The sequence below is a fragment of the Pongo abelii genome, chromosome 17, assembly GCF_028885655.2.
Source record: "Pongo abelii isolate AG06213 chromosome 17, NHGRI_mPonAbe1-v2.0_pri, whole genome shotgun sequence".
Taxonomy (NCBI): Eukaryota; Metazoa; Chordata; class Mammalia; order Primates; family Hominidae; genus Pongo; species Pongo abelii.
Genome location: NC_072002.2, coordinates 29251810 through 29268495, shown reverse-complemented (window position 1 = coordinate 29268495; position 16686 = coordinate 29251810). Strand labels below are relative to the sequence as shown.

Here is a 16686-nt window from a genome sequence, read left to right as displayed (position 1 = left end):
TGGCAAAAACATTGTTTGGCCTGAAGGGAAAAATGAAGACCTGAATTTCTAGAAGAATTGAGTGACAAGTGTTGGTTAGAATTTGCTAAGAAAGTGGCATACATAAAAGCAAGGTGGAGGAACGTGTTAGTTTGCTAGGGCTGCCACAGCAAAGCACCACAATTCTGGGGGTTAGAAGTCCAAGATCAAGGTATGGACAGGGCCATGCTTCTTCTAAAGGATCTAGGGCAGGATCTGTCCCAGGCTTCTATCCCAGATTTCAGTAGGACCTTGGCTTATGGCAGCATCACTCCCGTCACCACATGGCATTCTCCCAGTGAGCATGTTTCTTTCTGTGTGCAAATTTCCCCTTTTCATGAAGACACCAGTCATGTTAGATGAGGCTCATCCTACTCCAGTATAACCTCATTTTAAAATTATAAATTGACAATTTATGATCATATAAATTTACAGAGTACAAAGTGATATTATAATTCATAAATATAATGTGAAATAATTAAACCAAGCTAATATATCCATTACCTAAAATACTTAACATTTTTGTGGTGAGAACGTTTGAAATTTTGAAATGTACAATACTCTGTTATTAACTGTATTCACCATGCTGTGTAATGGAATTAGAAAAAAGAAGAAAAACATATTCTTCCTGTCTGAGATTTTGTACCCTTTGACAGTCCCCTGCCCATTCCCCAACCCTGCCATGTCCAGCGTCTTTAACCACCGCTCTACTCTCTGCTTCGATGAGTTCAATTGTTTACATTCCACATATAAATGAGAATACGTGGTGTCTGTCTTTCTGTGCCTGACTTCACTTAGGATAATGTTCTCCAGTCCCATCCATGTTATCACAATGACAGAATTTCCTTATTTTATTGAAGGCTGAATAGTATTCCATTGTGCATATATACCACATTTTATTTATGGATTCATCTGTTGATGGACACTTAAGTTGATTCCATAACTTGGCTATTATAATTAGAGCTGCAGTGAACATGAGGAAGCAGACATCTCTTTGACAAAGTGATTTCAGGTCTTTTGAGTAAATTCCCAGAAGTGAAACTGTTGGATCATATGGTAATTCTATTTTTAGTTTTTGAGGAACCTCCAAACTGTTCTCCATAATGGTTGTACTAATTTACATTCCCACCAACAGTGTATGAGGATTCCCCTTTCTCCACATCCTCACCAACCAGTTATTTTCATCTTTTGAAAAAAAATTTTTCCAACAGATTTGAGATTATATCTTATTGTGGTTTCATTTGTGTTTTCCTAATGATTAGCGATGTTGAACCTTTTGTATATATCTGTTGGCCATTATTGTATTTTCTTTTGAGAAATGTATATTCAAGTCCCTCGATCATTTTTCAGCTGGGTTTTTGCTTTCTTGCTGTTCAGGTGTATGAGCTCCTTTTATATTTTGGATATTAACCCCTTATCAGATGTATGGCTTACAAATATTTTCTCCTAATCCATAGATTGTTGCTGCACACTGTTAAAAGCTTCTGCACAGCAAAGAAAACATTCAATTTGTTGTAATCCCATTTGTCTATTTTTGCTTTTGTTGCTTGTACATTTGGGGTCAAATCTAAAATGTACTATCCACAGTAATGTCATATAGTTTTTCCCCTATGTTTTCATCTAGTAGTTTTAGAATTTCTGGTCTTACAATTAAGTCTTTAATCCATTTTGAGGTGATTTTTGTATATGCTGTAAGATAAGGATCTAATTTCATTCTTCTGCATGTGGATATCCAGTTTTTCTATGGTCAAAAATCAGTTGATTGTAAATGTATGAGTTCATTTCTCGGCTCTCTCTTCTGTTCCCTTGGTCAATGTATCTTTTTATTGTGTGTTGGGGGTGGGGAGGTGGGGGGCAGATGGTAATACCATGCTATTTTAATTACTACAGCCATGTAATTTAGTTTGAAATAAGGTAGGTGGTACTTCCACCTTTGTTCTTTTCCTTCATAATTGCCTTGCCTTTGTTACCCAAAGGTTTTTGGTTCAATATAAATTTTAGGATTATTTTCTATTTCTATGAAAAATAATGTTGAAATTTTGATAAGGACTACATTGAATCTATATATCATTTTGGGTAGTATGGACATTTTAACAATATTAATTATTCTAATCCATGAACACAGGATATCTTTCCATTTATTTGTGTCTTCTTTAATTTCTTTTATTGATGTTTTATAGTTTTCAGTGTACAAGAGTTTCATCTCCCTGGTTAAATTTATTCTTAAGTATTTTTTCATAGCTATTATAAATGAGATTGCTCTCTTGATTTCTTTTTTAGATAATTTGTTGTCAGTGTATAGAAAGTCTACTGATTTTACGTGTTGAATTTGTATACTGCAACTCTACTGTATTCATTTATTAGTTCTAACAGATTTTTTCGTTATAGTCTGTAGAATTTTCTATATATAAGATCATGTCATCAGCAAACAGTAGCAATTTCCCTTCTTTCTCTCCTATTTGAATACATTTTATGTCTTTCTTTTACCTCATCTTAACTAATTGCACCTGCAATGACCTATTTCGAATAAGATCAGATTCTGAGATACTGCATGTTATGACTTCAACATATGGATTTGAGGAAGATATAATTCAACCCATAGCAAAGAACATGAGAATCTGTGAAATAGTCTACGAATAAAGGATGTGGATTGTATATTAATAGTGAAAAAATGTTTTATCACTTCTCCAGTCCTATCCCAAGGCCTGTTCTCCTTGAGAAAAAACGTAAATATTCAATACTAAAGCAGAAGGGTCCTGACAGATCATTTACTTTCATATCTTATGGTGTAGCTGGGAAAACTGAAGTCTCCAGGGTTAAAGCAAAGTACTCACTCAAACATTGGGGTAGCAAATCCAAAACTTGAATTTGAGTCTCTTTATTTCCTACACTCTGTCCCCCGTGTCCAGCCTACCAGGAGCTGGGATACTGTGAACAGCTTCGCCCTTTAAACTAAACATTGGTTTTCATTTGTGGGTTGTTAAATGCAAGGGCAAACCCCTTCTGGAAGTGAAATTGGGCATCAGGGCCCCCACGCACATCTCTTCTACAGTTGCCCCTGAAGTTGCATTGACCAGAGGACTCTCCAAAGCATAGACTGAAATTCCTGCAGTGTTTTGGAGCCCTGTGCTTCTCACATTGCACCTCTGCTTCTCCATCTCTCCTTTCACAACTTCTCTGTCCCATCATCTCAGAGCCTAGCCTAGCTCCAAGATGGTAATCAAAAACATGTTAACCTAATGTATTTGTTTCCTAATAGGTGATAGGTAATATTTTAATAGTAATAAGCCAGTCTTCTACTCTCTTTCCTCTTTCAGGAGTGTCTTGGGCTTTCTGAGTGACTATCTTTGGAAGATAAAATAAGACATATTTTCTCCCATTCTGTAGGTTGTCTTTTCACTCTGTTGATTGTTTCATTTGTTGTGCAGAAGCTTTTCAGTCTGATATAGCCCCACTTGCTTATTTTTGGTTTTGTTACCTGTGATTTGGTATCATATTCTTGAAATCGTTGCCAAGACCAGTGACATAAAGTTTTCTCCTGTGTTTTCTCCCATGACTTTCACAGTTTCAAGTCTTACGCTTAGTCTTCAATCAAGTCATTTGAGTTGATTTTTGTGTATGGCATAAGATAAGGATCCAATTTCATTATTTTGCAAGTGCACATCCAGGTTTGCCAACACCATTTGTTAAAGGACTATCCTTTCTCTATTGTGCATTCTTGGCACCCTTATCAAAGATCAATTGACTTGCTATACATGAATTTATTTCTGGGTTTGCTATTCTGTTTCATTGGTCTATATGCCTGTCTTGATGCAAGCACCACACAGTTTTAATTACTATAGTTTTATAGTATACATTGAAATCAGAAAATGTGATTCTTCTAGTTTTGTTCCTTTTTCTTAAGATTGATTTGGCAATTCAGTCTTTTGTGGTTCTATATAAATTTTAGAATTGTTTCTTCTGTTCCTGTGAAAAATGCCACTAGGATTTTGATAGGGATTGCATTGAATTTGTAGATCACTTTGGGTAATATGAACATGTTCACAATGCTAAGTCTTCCAAACCATATATCTGATAAGTGCTCAATCTCCAAAATATATTAAAAAACTCCTATGACTCAAGAATAAAACAACAACAACCACAAACATAAATGGGCTAAAGATTTGAGTAGACATTTCTCCAAAGAAGACATATAAATGGCCAACAGGTATCTGGAAAAAAAAATGCTCAGTGTCACTAATCATCAGGCAAAGGCAAAACAAATCCCAATGAGAGGTCACCTCACACCTATTACAATGGCTATTATCAAAAAAGATGAGACAATAAGTGTTGGTGAGGATATGGTTTTATCCTCACCAACCCTCATACACTGTTGGTGGGAGTATAAAATAGTACAAATACTGTGGAAAACAACATGAAGTTTCCTCAAAAATTTAATAATAGAAAATACCACCTGATCTGGCAATCCTACTTTTGGGTGTTTTTCCAAAAGAATTGAAATCAGATCTTGAAAGTTTATTAGTACTTTTGTGTTCATTGCAGCATGATTCACAATAGCAAGATGTGGAAGTAAATCTTCCACTAAATCTCTATCAACAGATGAATATATAAACAAAATGTGGTATACACATGCAATAAATTGTTATTCAGCCTGAAAAAAGAAGGAAATTCTGCAAAATGCAACAACATACATGAAACTTGAGGAAATCATGCTGAGCGAAATAAGCCAGTCATAGAAAGTACGTGATTCCACTTATATGAGGTATCTAAAATAGTCAGGTTCATAGAATCAAATAATAGAATGATGGTTGTCAGGAGCTGGGGAGAGGGGGAAATGGGAGTTGTTAATATATGGTGTAAAGTTTCAGTCAAACAAGATGAACATGCTCTAGTGATCTGCTATACAGCATTATACCTATAGTCAACAATATGAATTACATACTTAAAAATTTATTCAGAGGGTAAATCTCATGTTAACTGTTTTTACTGCAATATAATAAAGACCTCTAATCTTTGGCTTATTTTGACCAAACTAAAAGGCTTAGATTTACTGGATAGATACAGGTGGTCATCATAGTATTCTTCAAATTTCAAAGAGCTGGTCACTATCTGATATGGTTTTGCTGTGTCCCCACCCAAATCTCATCTTGAATTGCAACTCCCATAATTCCTACATGCAGTGGGAAGGACTGGGTGGGAGGTAATTGAATCATGGGGGTGAGTCTTTCCCATGCTGTTCTTGTGATAGTGAATAAGTCTCACAAGATTAGATGATTTTGTAAAGGGGAGTTCCCCCACACAAGCTTTCTTGCTTGATGCCGTGTAAGACATAAATTTTCTCTTCATTCACCTTCCATCATGACCGTGAGGCCTCCCCAGCCATGTGGAACTGTGAGTCAATTAAATCTCTTTTCTTTATAAATTACCCAGTCTCAGGTATGTCTTTAGTAGCAGCATGAAAACAGAATAATACACCATCATTTTTCATCTACTCTTAAGCCTTTGGCATCTTGGGTGGCCTATGGTAAATTTAACACATTGAGGTGTAAAGAGCTTATATTGCAATTGGTATGCTGTTCAGCTTCAGAGCATGTTCTGTAGAGTCTAGGTAAAGTCTACAGTATATTTGATCACACTGGGTTTCAACTCTTCCCACCAAATTTCACCTTTTTCAACCTATTAAAAGATAGCTTGAAACAATACTTTCATGCTGCTTTCACTTTACTCCCTCTGTGCATAGGATTTCAAAAAGGAAAATACTGTATTGATCAGGCAACTATCCTGGATTGTCTCAGAAAATACTCCATTCTCCAAAACAAGCCATCACCTTCAGTTCCTTTGAGGCTGCAGCAGCAAATTATAAATTCGCTATAGCAAATTTATAATTGGAAAATGGCATGAGATTAATTACGGAAATGCTTTTCCAATTTCAATAGTCAATTAATAAGCAAGTATATGAAGACCACAATAATTACACTGTTCTACAAGCATTGTACTACAAGCCTTATTTAAGTATATTTAGAATTTTGAAAGAGAATCTGATTAGCATTATTTTTTAAATGAATTTGACATTCAAGGGATGCATGAATTTACTTTGGATGTTGGATTACAAATTAATGCTTATCAAATTAACATTGCTTTTCTTTGTAGTCTAGGACCATCATCACAGAGAATTTTTCTGCATGAATTCCTGCAATGGTTATCACCAGGCTCACGAGTGAGATATCAGAAGGAACACAAACTTCCATGGACCCTATTAAAAAATACGCTTTCCTGACATCTGTAGTAGCCATGTACAAGTCAAAGATCTATCTTACTCCCTTAATTGAAGAAATTGTTTTTGTCTATTCTGACCAAACAGGGAAAGTAAGAGCTAGCATAGACCCTGGAAGTTGGTCCTAAAAGTATTTGATTTAAGTAACACCTATGACTTATTTTCATAGTATAATTATATGCCTTCAAAGGCAGAGGTCCTAAGTGTACAGTTAGATAAGTTGTAACAAATGTATAAAAAACACTGGAATCAAGATATACAATATTTTCATCACCCTACAAAGTCATGTGACATTTTATGAGAGTAAAATGTAACAGGTCTATCTTTCCACACATCTTCTATAGTCCAAATTTTCTGGGAGTCTGTGGTGATCTTCACTTTGCCTCCTTCCTCCTTGGTGTTTGGATGAATAGAAAAGGCAGAGGCTGCCGTCAATTCATCTACTTACTGGTAGCCCTCCACCCCTTCAGACATTTCCTGGGACACTAGCTTTGTAGTCTAACAAACCAGGCATAACTCTTGGCTCTATATCTACTTATTAGAGTTATTTTAAATGCCTGAGACTTGGTTTCCTTATCTATAAGGTGAAGATGCTAAATGTACCTCATATGGTTGGTATAAAGATTAACTAAAATATGTAAAAGCCCCTGACGTTCAGAACATGCTCAGCTGATACGCCATTCATCCTCTCTAGTTAAAATCTTGGGTGCTGGGTCCTTTCTCTCCCTCTCTCTCGCCCCAAATAACCATCCACAGGGTATATTCTAGTCTTTTAGGATGCTGCATTTTAAGAAGACACTTTTTGTAATCAGGAAAACCAATCCTCACTAATGTGTTAGTAAACTTGAATAATTTCCCCTTCCAGGTAACATATTTGCATTTTAATTTAAGCCTTTGGGAAGATGTTGTTTTAGCCCAAATAAAGGACTTTGAGCTAAAAATGTCAGGAATTGGGGAATGGTGTAATATTTGGGGCCAGGCGGCAATATTTCTCTCTAGGTTCCAGACAGCTACCTCTCTGCCCATGTGCACAGTTGCCTGTGTTAAATGTAGGTGGCTTTTTTCAGGAAAAGATTATGTGTACAGGTTGCAGGCAAATTTTGGACAAGCTGCTTTAAACAAACTCATACAGGTGTTAAAGTCAGAGCTTGGAATCTAAGTGCCATGACAAGGAAGCTGCCTTCTCACGGCTGGAGTGACAGCTCACAGTTGTTTAGCAGATGAGAAGTAGAGATCTGCAGATCAACAACTAGCATCATGGCAGCAAGCAATGGTCTCTGCTTTTGTGCACCTCTCAGTGAAACCCACCTGGCAGGTTCTGCTGGAAGCGCCAAGAGCATATCAGGGAAGGTAGCTTATCAGCTTCCCATTTAAAACATATTTAAATTCAGAGCCCTCAGTGAGAGGCATCAAAACAGCTAGATAAGCATTTTCGAGGGCTGCCTTTTTGTTTTCCTACCTTCCACATGCTGAACTGATAGAGCTCTGGCTACGCCTTGTTCTTCCTCTTCCTTTTTTACTGAAAGTGGTTGCTAACCATTAGAACCTGCCCAGGTATCAGTTCCTATTCAGAGCTCTGTCTTCCTGTGATGTGTCCTAAAGTCTTCCTTGCTATTGGCTAGTCCCTGATTTTGTATAATTTGCTTTTCTCAGGTAAACTGACTCCCATTCACCTTTCCTTTCATCATGCTTCTCTAGGAAACAATAAAATGTCTCTTGATCACAAAAGATACTCTGATTGAAGCAAAGTAGATCTGCTGCCTTTTCTCTCCCTGTGCAGCTTTGTAGATGGATTGCGGATAAAACTGAACGTCAGCTTCTCAAACTGCTGCAAGCACTGACCCCAAAGCAGATGACACATGTCACCCATGATCATCACTCAGCTCAAGATTGATGATGAAGTGCAAAAGTGAGAACTCTTTTAGCTGTATACAAGTTTGCACTCAGTATGTTTTCACAGCTTCAATTGTTTTAACAAACCATTTGAGGAAATATGTTTAGGCATAATCCTTTGCTTCCTTCTTTTTTGGCATAGCATTTAGAACTCATACTTAACAGGAATTCACATAATCAGTATAAATATTAGGGAGCCGTATATATGTAATCTTGAGCACACACGAATAAAAAGCATAAACAGAATAAAAAGTATAAAAAGCAAGGAAAATGAGATACTTAGTACTATTAAATCTTCAGGTCCAAATTACTTTCTTTAAACCTATCTATCTAGACAGCAGCAAGTTATCAATGGGATATATGAGTGGAACCTTCAACATACAGAAAATAGTTAATTTCTTAGACCAATGAATTAGGGAACACAGGAATGGTGTTCAGCAATACATTGTCTTCCCTTGATCATTAATCTAGTTTACAAAGAGCTGCCCAGAGCAGGTTTTTTTGTATTTTTTTTTTTACTATACCTGGCATTTGGCATCAATTTTCAATGTCAATTGGCATTAGCCAATTAGGTAACAAGATTAGGAGTGTCCAGCTACAGTAAAGAAAAATATGTCAAAGTCGATTTTTCTTTCTTAACGAGAGTGAAGCCTCCATTTTGTTGGTGTCAAGAAGAGGAAGAATGGCAATCAATGAATTTGATGACTGTGAGACATTTTAGTAATCAATGAGTAATCAATTTTGCAGTTTTTTTCTTTAATCATTCTGAGCAATTATGTGAATGTAATCTTTGGTGTGTATTATTAAAATAAAAGCTTAGGGATTTTAGCAGTACTTAAAGTTGTACCCCTTCCTTTTAAGACAAAATAACAAGAAAAAATAGTGGCCATTAAATTCTTGGAGCTTCTGTTTGAAATAAGCCATTCAATATGTCAGTGATAACTAGCTCTGCAAAACTCTTCCGTTTTCAAGTTCGGCACTCTTGGCTAATTTTATTAAGCCACCTTAAGGTCCTTCGGGGCATTCTAAATGGACTGTAGAATAATTCTCATTGCCCAAATAGTTAAACTATTCAGTATATGCAAGCCAAGAGGTCCTGTGTTGACTCAGTGCCAGGACTCCAAACCTCTGAAGGCCCTATTAGGAAAGATAAATGAGAAGTGTTTTCCACCTACCTGTCCTTGCTTTCCACAGAATGAACTTTAAATCAAATTCTTAGCTTTATGTCACTTGAGAGAATAGTGAGAAGGGCTTTCAGGTGGAGGGAGAGCTATGATTAAAGCTTGTGAAGGGTTGAGAACAGATACATGGTAAATGAGAGTGTGTGTGTGTGTGTGTGTGTGTGTGTGTGAAAAATGGTGTTGAGGATTTAGAATAGACAGCATTAGCTGGTACAAAAAAAGAAGTGTGATATATTTAAGGGAAAAAAAGGGGAATACACTTTTGATAAAAACAGTTTCCCTCCATCCATCAATGAATTTGATGGGCAGTTCTTTGCTGGCCACAAAAGCATCAGGGAAGAGAATATAAGTGGAACTCAATATATTTAAACAGTAATGGGTCAAATACATTACTGCATGCAAAAGAATCTAACAGAACACGAAACAAAGAGCATCCAGCTTAGGAAAGAAAATCTTGTCTCTTTATTGGGATCAGAGGCCAGCATTCCTCTTTGGGAGACAAGCAGGCCTCCATGGACACTACAGGTCAAGGTCTTGTGTTTTTGACACATTCAGTATGCAGTTGGGTTCCCAGTGACTCTTGATAGGCTCTAAAGTCAAAATGGCATGGGATTATTGAACTTTGGGTGCCCGACTTTTCCACACTCACAAAACCCAGAATGAAATCCCTTCTAATTGCTCTTTCTCTCTTCTTTGGTAGAAGTTAAGTGGGAGAAGAATTATGCTCTGGAGTAAAGGCTTCCTCATCAACCTCCTGATGTTTATACAGGAGAGTGATCTTTGCTGGGAATTATAGGGCTTATTAAAGTGTTTTCATTAAAACTTGCACAAATTAGCAATCATCATCATCTAAGCCTTTGGTGTAAGTCTACTAGCTTGTATGTGGTTGTAAGGATGTGTTCTAAAACTTGGAAGGGCCATAGTATACTTTTATACAGGTATTTTTCTTCCATAGATTCATATGTACAGTATCTTATTTTAGAGTCTTTAAAATACATATTTTAAACCACATCAGTAAAACTCTTCAGATGTTCTTATTATATTCAATGTGGTCGGATACACAATCAGTGGTCGCTTCATGAACTAAGGCAATGGGCAAGCTGAGAAGCAGGCTAGCACACCACACATTGTGTGTATCTGTACAAAGTGCCTGGTGGGGAACGTGCATGGGCTGAAACCCACCCAGCCAGCCTTGTGTGCTCTGGAGAAAGCTTTTTGCCCACCTAGAAGATGTAATTCTGTAAACGCATGGCACATGCAAGTGGATGCCTTGGTGACAAGCCCTTGTTATCAAAGAAAAAGAAATTACCCTCATTCAACGTTAAATGGAAGAAAAATCAGAATTATTTAGATCCTATCTGGGTGTATGAAGTTAACTGGATAATGATGAAATCAGTCACAAAACCTGTACCTGACTCCTTTGGGTCAGGCATTGACCATTGGCCGAGGTGCTTGGGGGAGCAAGTGGTCCTTACTATTTCAGGATACAGCAGGTAGGATGCCAGTCACATGAACAAAAAAGGTGATCCCATATAATTAGTGTTGCAACAAAGTTTACATAACATACAAATAAACCCCAGAGGAGTTAGAGATTGGCAGCTTAGTTAGGAGTGGGTGGAGAAAAGGTAAGTCTCTTTCAAAGCCCCGTTTCTCTTGGAGTGATCAAATCAAGAATTATCTGATTGATATGATCAGAATCCACCTGCTTCAAGTGACCCCATGCCCTTTTATAGTCCTTTATTCTTTTCTCTTTGGATGTTTTCCCCTTCTACCAGGAACCAATACCCCCAAGTGATGAACTCCTACAGCCTAATCAAGCTCCATCAAAGGTATCAATTGAGGGTTCAAATCCTTCAATGCCACTGAAGAGACATCTGAGCTGATTGGACAGTGAGTCTATCCTAATGTATTAAGGGGCAATTGTGTCTTTCCATTATGTCTCTGGAGCAACATGTATTTTAATAGGGCTCTCAAATCCTTAACCTAAGAGATTCACTAAGGTGGGGGCGGTGAGCTGGCAGGGAAGGTATTTGGGAACAACTGGTTCTCTTGGATCTTCTTCAATCATAGCACATATGCAGAGGCTTCATCAACCGAAGGAAGCTATAAAAAGTTTATCCGAAGCCAGAAAAAAAAGTTCCGATTAAAAAGTCCAGAACTCATCATTCATTAGCATAGTTTTTTGATTCCTCAAAAGAATTACTGAGAAGGCCTTTGATGTATCAAATATTAAGCCTTTGATGTATCAAATGCTATATGCCTGGAGGGATTAGTTCTGATTAGAAAATTCTAGTCTCTGGTCTATCTCGCAGCATTTAACGACTTGTGCCTCCTTTATTAATAGGCAAATGGCAGCTGGCATTCTTTTGCCAGTGTTTGCAGGTGCCTGTGTTTGCAGCAGCACACTATGTGTCTAGCCGTGGAAGACACTGTAGTTTGGACTTGGGGGTAGCGGTCAGAAGAACTTACTGATCTTGGGGGCATTGTTCACAATGTTATCACTAAGTATTTTCACGTATTCCCTGAGGATAAGTATTCCTTTCTGAGTCCCTGGAACCTCTGTGAGCTATTGTTTCACTTTGTCTCCCAGGAAGAAAGGACAATCTGGCAGTCTTCATATGTCTAATGGTTCTTTTTTGTACATATCTTTCACCAGGGCTCCCTGGCACTAGAACAGAGATAAACTAAAGTAGAAGGACTTTTGCAAAGTAAACTTCTTAATAGAACATTTCATGGGATGGGCCGCTTTTGCAACCCATTGATATTCGTGAAGGTGTCTGAAGAACAGCAGACACTGGGCAGGGCCCTGACACTGCTTTGTCATTTGTATAAAATCAGTCTTGGTTCATCTATCATCTTAAACAGCTCTGTGTAAAACAGTTTTTGGTGGTCATACTTTTATGTAATATTCACTCTGGAGGGGAAAAAAAGGTAGCTTTATAGGGAAAAGAAGGAAACTGTAAACTTCCACAGTGCTCTGGAGAAACAGTATTTGAGGTGCTGCTGACTGTGGATCTCTGGACTCTCTTCTAGTGGGAATTATTCCCGGTGGTGTCCCTCAGGAGCCTCCCATCCATGGAGAAAGCACAAGTCAGGAAATTCAGCTGTTGGCCTCTTCCTGTGAACAGTCTACCCAGGGGCCTCTCAACAGCTTAAAGTAGAAATAGAAGGCCTTTTGCTAGTTGGGTGCAATGACTCAAATTGTGCTCTCCCAAGGCTGCATACTATTTTGAGAGCAAGCGATTAAGCAATGCTCAGGTTTATGGCTCAGCAGATGAACCTGGAATGGTTCATTTGTTCTCCTAAATAACCGCTGGCTGTGTGTGTGTGTGTGTGTGTGTGTGTGTGTGTGTGTGTTTCCCTAAAGGTGAACTTCAGGATAGGTCTGCACTATGTATGCCCCAGGAAGCAACTTTATTGGATTGCATTAAAATACCCTTCAGACGTGAGTTAGAGCTCTCCTTGGTGCTGTGGACTCCTTATCTATGCAATGGAAAACACAACCCAACTCTCCTTTAGAGGCTACAATCAATGACTCCCAGGAAGTGGTGGGCATGTGTCACCTATCCTCAGCTGTCCATTTACCTGTTATGTTTCCAGAAGGCTGTTATTCCCAGGAGAGGCTGTAGCTCCAACATGAATGAGCAGTGAGCATTTGCTTTTGCTAGTCCTCAGTTTGCACTGAGCACTTTCCCAAACTGGGCTCTGGGTTTTGAGATGGGCACTTACAGAGCTGAAGGGAATAAGAAGGTGATATGATATCTTCACAGTATTCTTGAAGTCATTTCTTTTTCTTTTTAAGAGATGAGGTCTCGCTATGTATTTTCATGCATTCCCTCCCAGGCTACAGTGCAGTGGCATGATCATAGCTCACTGCAGCCTCAAACTCCTAAGCTCAAGTGAACCTCTTGCTTCAGCCTCAAGTAGCTGACATTACAGGCATGTGCCACTGTGCTGGGCTGAGGTCATTTCTTCTTGCCCTAAAGCATCAAAGACAAACCTTCCTTGGTTAAGCAGCAGGGGTAGCCAAGCTGGCACAGGAATAAAAAAGGAGAGAGGTGATTATTGCTCAAGTGCAGTGTCTGCCCACTTCTCCCTCCCGCTCCCGGAACTCTGGACTGAGCTCAAGTCCTACCTTGACTTCCAGGGGGACCTCCCTGCCTTCACCTCTTCAGTGCAAAAGGAGATGCTCCTGAGGGCCAGAGATGCCACCAGGAGATTTTACATACATGTTTTGTATTCAAATTAAAGGTAACTTCAGCAACCTTCCTCATCAGTTAGTCCTCACATATCCTTTTGTATTAAATGTATATTAGATTTCTTCTTAAAAGAAAATGTGACCTCACACCTGCAATCCCAGAACTTTGGGAGGCCAAGGCAGGTGGATCACAAGGTCAGGAGTTTGAGACCAGCCTGACCAACATGGTGAAACCCCGTCTCTACTAAAAATACAAAAATTAGCCAGGCATTGTGGTGTGCGCCTATAATCCCAGCTACTCTGGAGGCTGAGGCAGGAGAATCGCTTGAACCTGGGAGGCGGAGGTTGCAATGAGCCGAGATTGTGCCATTGCACTCCCACCTGGGCAACAGAGCAAGACTCCAAAAAAAAAAAAAAAAAAGAAAGAAGGAAAGAAAAGAAAGAAGAAAAAAAAAGAGAGAAAGAAAGAAAGAAAAGAAAGGAGAAAAGAAAAGAAAAGAAAGGGTGGGTTATTCCCCTAATTTTCAGCTTCCCAACTCTTAAGATTACAGCAGCAGAGTAAGCAGAGTAGAACTACTTTGAAAGGAAGTCATACTCTTCCCCCACTTCCACTCTGGGCCTCAGAGGGCCATTCTAGGGGGCGGCTGTGCAGAGCCCCAGGAGGTCTATGAGGTGACCTTACTTGTGATGGTACAGGATTCCTCAGTGGGGGGTGGGGAGTGGTACAAGTTGAGAATTTGGTTCTCAGTTGACCCCAGAGGGGCCAGCTTCTCCCCAGGGCCCCACAGCCCCACAGTTTCAAAGCCTATCCCAAATGCTGCAGGTGGGTCTGTTAAATTAAGTTCCTAATGTCTCTGTCCCAAATATCAATTTTTCAATTTGAGTTTTCTTTTTAAAATGTTTACACATCCATATTTCCAAAGTCTTATCATGTATAAGAAACACCACAATGTGCTGGGTGTGGTGGCTCATGCCTATAATCCCAGAACTTTAGAAGGCAGAGGCAGGAGGATCACTTGAGCCCAGGAGGTGGAGACCAGTCGGGGAAACATAATGAGACCTTGTCTTTACAAAAAATAATAAAAAAAAAATTGTCCAGTCATGGTGGCACATGCTTGTAGTCCCAGCTACCAGGGAGATTGACGTGGGAGAAGGGAGGATCACTTGAGCCTGGGAAGTCAAGGCTGCAGTGAGCCATGATGGGTTCTTGCTCTCAAAATTGTATGGTGCCACTGCACCCCAGCCTAGGCAACAGAGTGAGACTTTGTCTCAGAAAAAAAAAAAACAAACACACTTTTTTGTGAAAATTCTCAACTTGCATCTCTCCCCACCCCCACTGAGGAATCCTGCACCATCACAAATGGAGATAAGTGATCTTGTGAACTGCCCTCAAGTCAGAAGCAACTGGAAGAGTCAACCCATGAGTCCTTTGGTCCCCAGTGCCTGAATGCTGCCCTACCCACCGGGAATGGAATGTGTAACAATCCCATGGACTGTGGCACTGTATCTACATTACATATGTCACTGTTGTTATGAAGAGTGCAAAGGCTAGGACCTGAATTAGGCTAGGACCCCTGTATTAGTTCGTTCTCATGCTGCTAATAAATACATACCTGAAACTGGGTAATTTATAAAGGAAAAAGGTTCCACTGACTCACAGTTCAGCATGGCTGGGGAGGCCTCAGGAAACTTACAGTCATGGCAGAGGGGGAAGGAAAAACGTCCTTCACATGGTAGCAGCAAGGAGAAGTGCTGAGCAAAAAGGGGGAAAAGCTCCTTATAAAACCATCAAATCTCGTGAGAACGCACTCACTATCATGGGAACAGCAGCATGGGTGTAACTGCCCTCATGATTCAATTACCTCCCACCAGGTCCCTCCCATGACACATGGGGATTATGAGAACTACAGTTCAAGATGAAATTTGGGTGGGGACAGCCAAACCATATCAATCCCCCAGGTTCCATGTATGTGGGTCTGTAGGATATAGATGTGGATTCCTCTCCACTGCTTCCTAGCATCCTTTAGAAAAACACGTAAATGCTCTGAGTTTCATTTTCTTCCTCTGTCATAGAATATCCCACGAGTTATTGTGGAGATTAAATTTCAATATTTTTAAAGGGTTCAACGGGTCTCTCATCCATGGCAAATAGCCAATGCATGTGCTTGATGATATTAACCCAAAGGTCTTCATGCTTTTCAACTGTGAGAAGAGAGGCACATTCCAGCCACCCTGGGAAAGCACTGGGTGGCGTGAATATGCCCAGGCTTCAGGGGAGGTGGCCAGGGTTTGGGGACTGGTTCCAGACCTTAGGCAGTATTATGGACACTCAGACCCTCAGTGAGATGGCAGGGCCTTAAGGGAGTGATTAGGTCATGAGAGTGGAGCCCTCATGATGGGATTAGTTCCTGTAAAAGAGGAGACATGAGATAACTTACTTTCTCTCTCTGTTCTTGGCCATGTGAGGACACAATGAGAAGAAAGCCATCGGCAAACCAGGAAGAGGGCCCTCACCAGACGCTGGATCTGTCAGCACTTTGATCTTGGACTTCTCAGCCTCTAGAACTTGAGAAATAAACGTTTGTTGTTTAAGCCTATGGTAATTTGTTTCAGCAGCAGAAACTAAGACAGGAAGGTGGCTCTGTTCTTTTCCCCAGGCTCCAGGATGTACACATAATTAAGAGGCTAAGATGCAGACCCCAATATCAAAGGGGTTTCCTCAAAGCAATGAAATAATGTGGAAAGCCTTTTTGAAATTGGTAGGAAGTAAAAGAAAGGCTCCTTTTTAAAAAACAAATTCTTACACAACCAAATGATGAACTGTCAGTCTCACAAACTCCCCAAGACTTTACTGAAGACTGTAAGATGGCAGCCATAGGAACTGGCCTATACCGAAGGGTCCTGATGCATTCCTCAGGCTCTCAGGAGGACTCAGGCTCCTGGAACCTGAGCTCCAGGCCTCCAGGTAAGCAGTTGCCATATTGAGGGCACAGAGGTGCTGCCATGCTCAGTGCTGCAGTGGCCTCTGCATCAGCCTCTCCCCTGGGGCTCAAAACATAAACTGCTCCTAAAGGTTCCTCCATTAAAAACAGAACTGAGCTCCAGTGCTGATAGCCTTGGGC

At 39.7% G+C, this 16686-nt stretch overlaps 1 long non-coding RNA gene across 9 annotated transcripts in view; it reads left to right on the top strand.

Annotated features, from left to right (window-relative positions):
• Positions 1 to 16234, top strand: part of LOC129051508 (uncharacterized) — an 85902-nt gene extending 69668 nt beyond the window's left edge. For all 9 annotated transcript variants that reach the window (XR_008515847.2, XR_008515842.2, XR_008515849.2 and 6 more), the window contains 2 exons: positions 6169 to 11256; positions 16031 to 16234. This is a non-coding gene — a long non-coding RNA (uncharacterized LOC129051508). The remainder of the gene's footprint in view (positions 1 to 6168; positions 11257 to 16030) is intronic.
• The last annotated feature ends 452 nt before the right edge of the window (positions 16235 to 16686 follow it).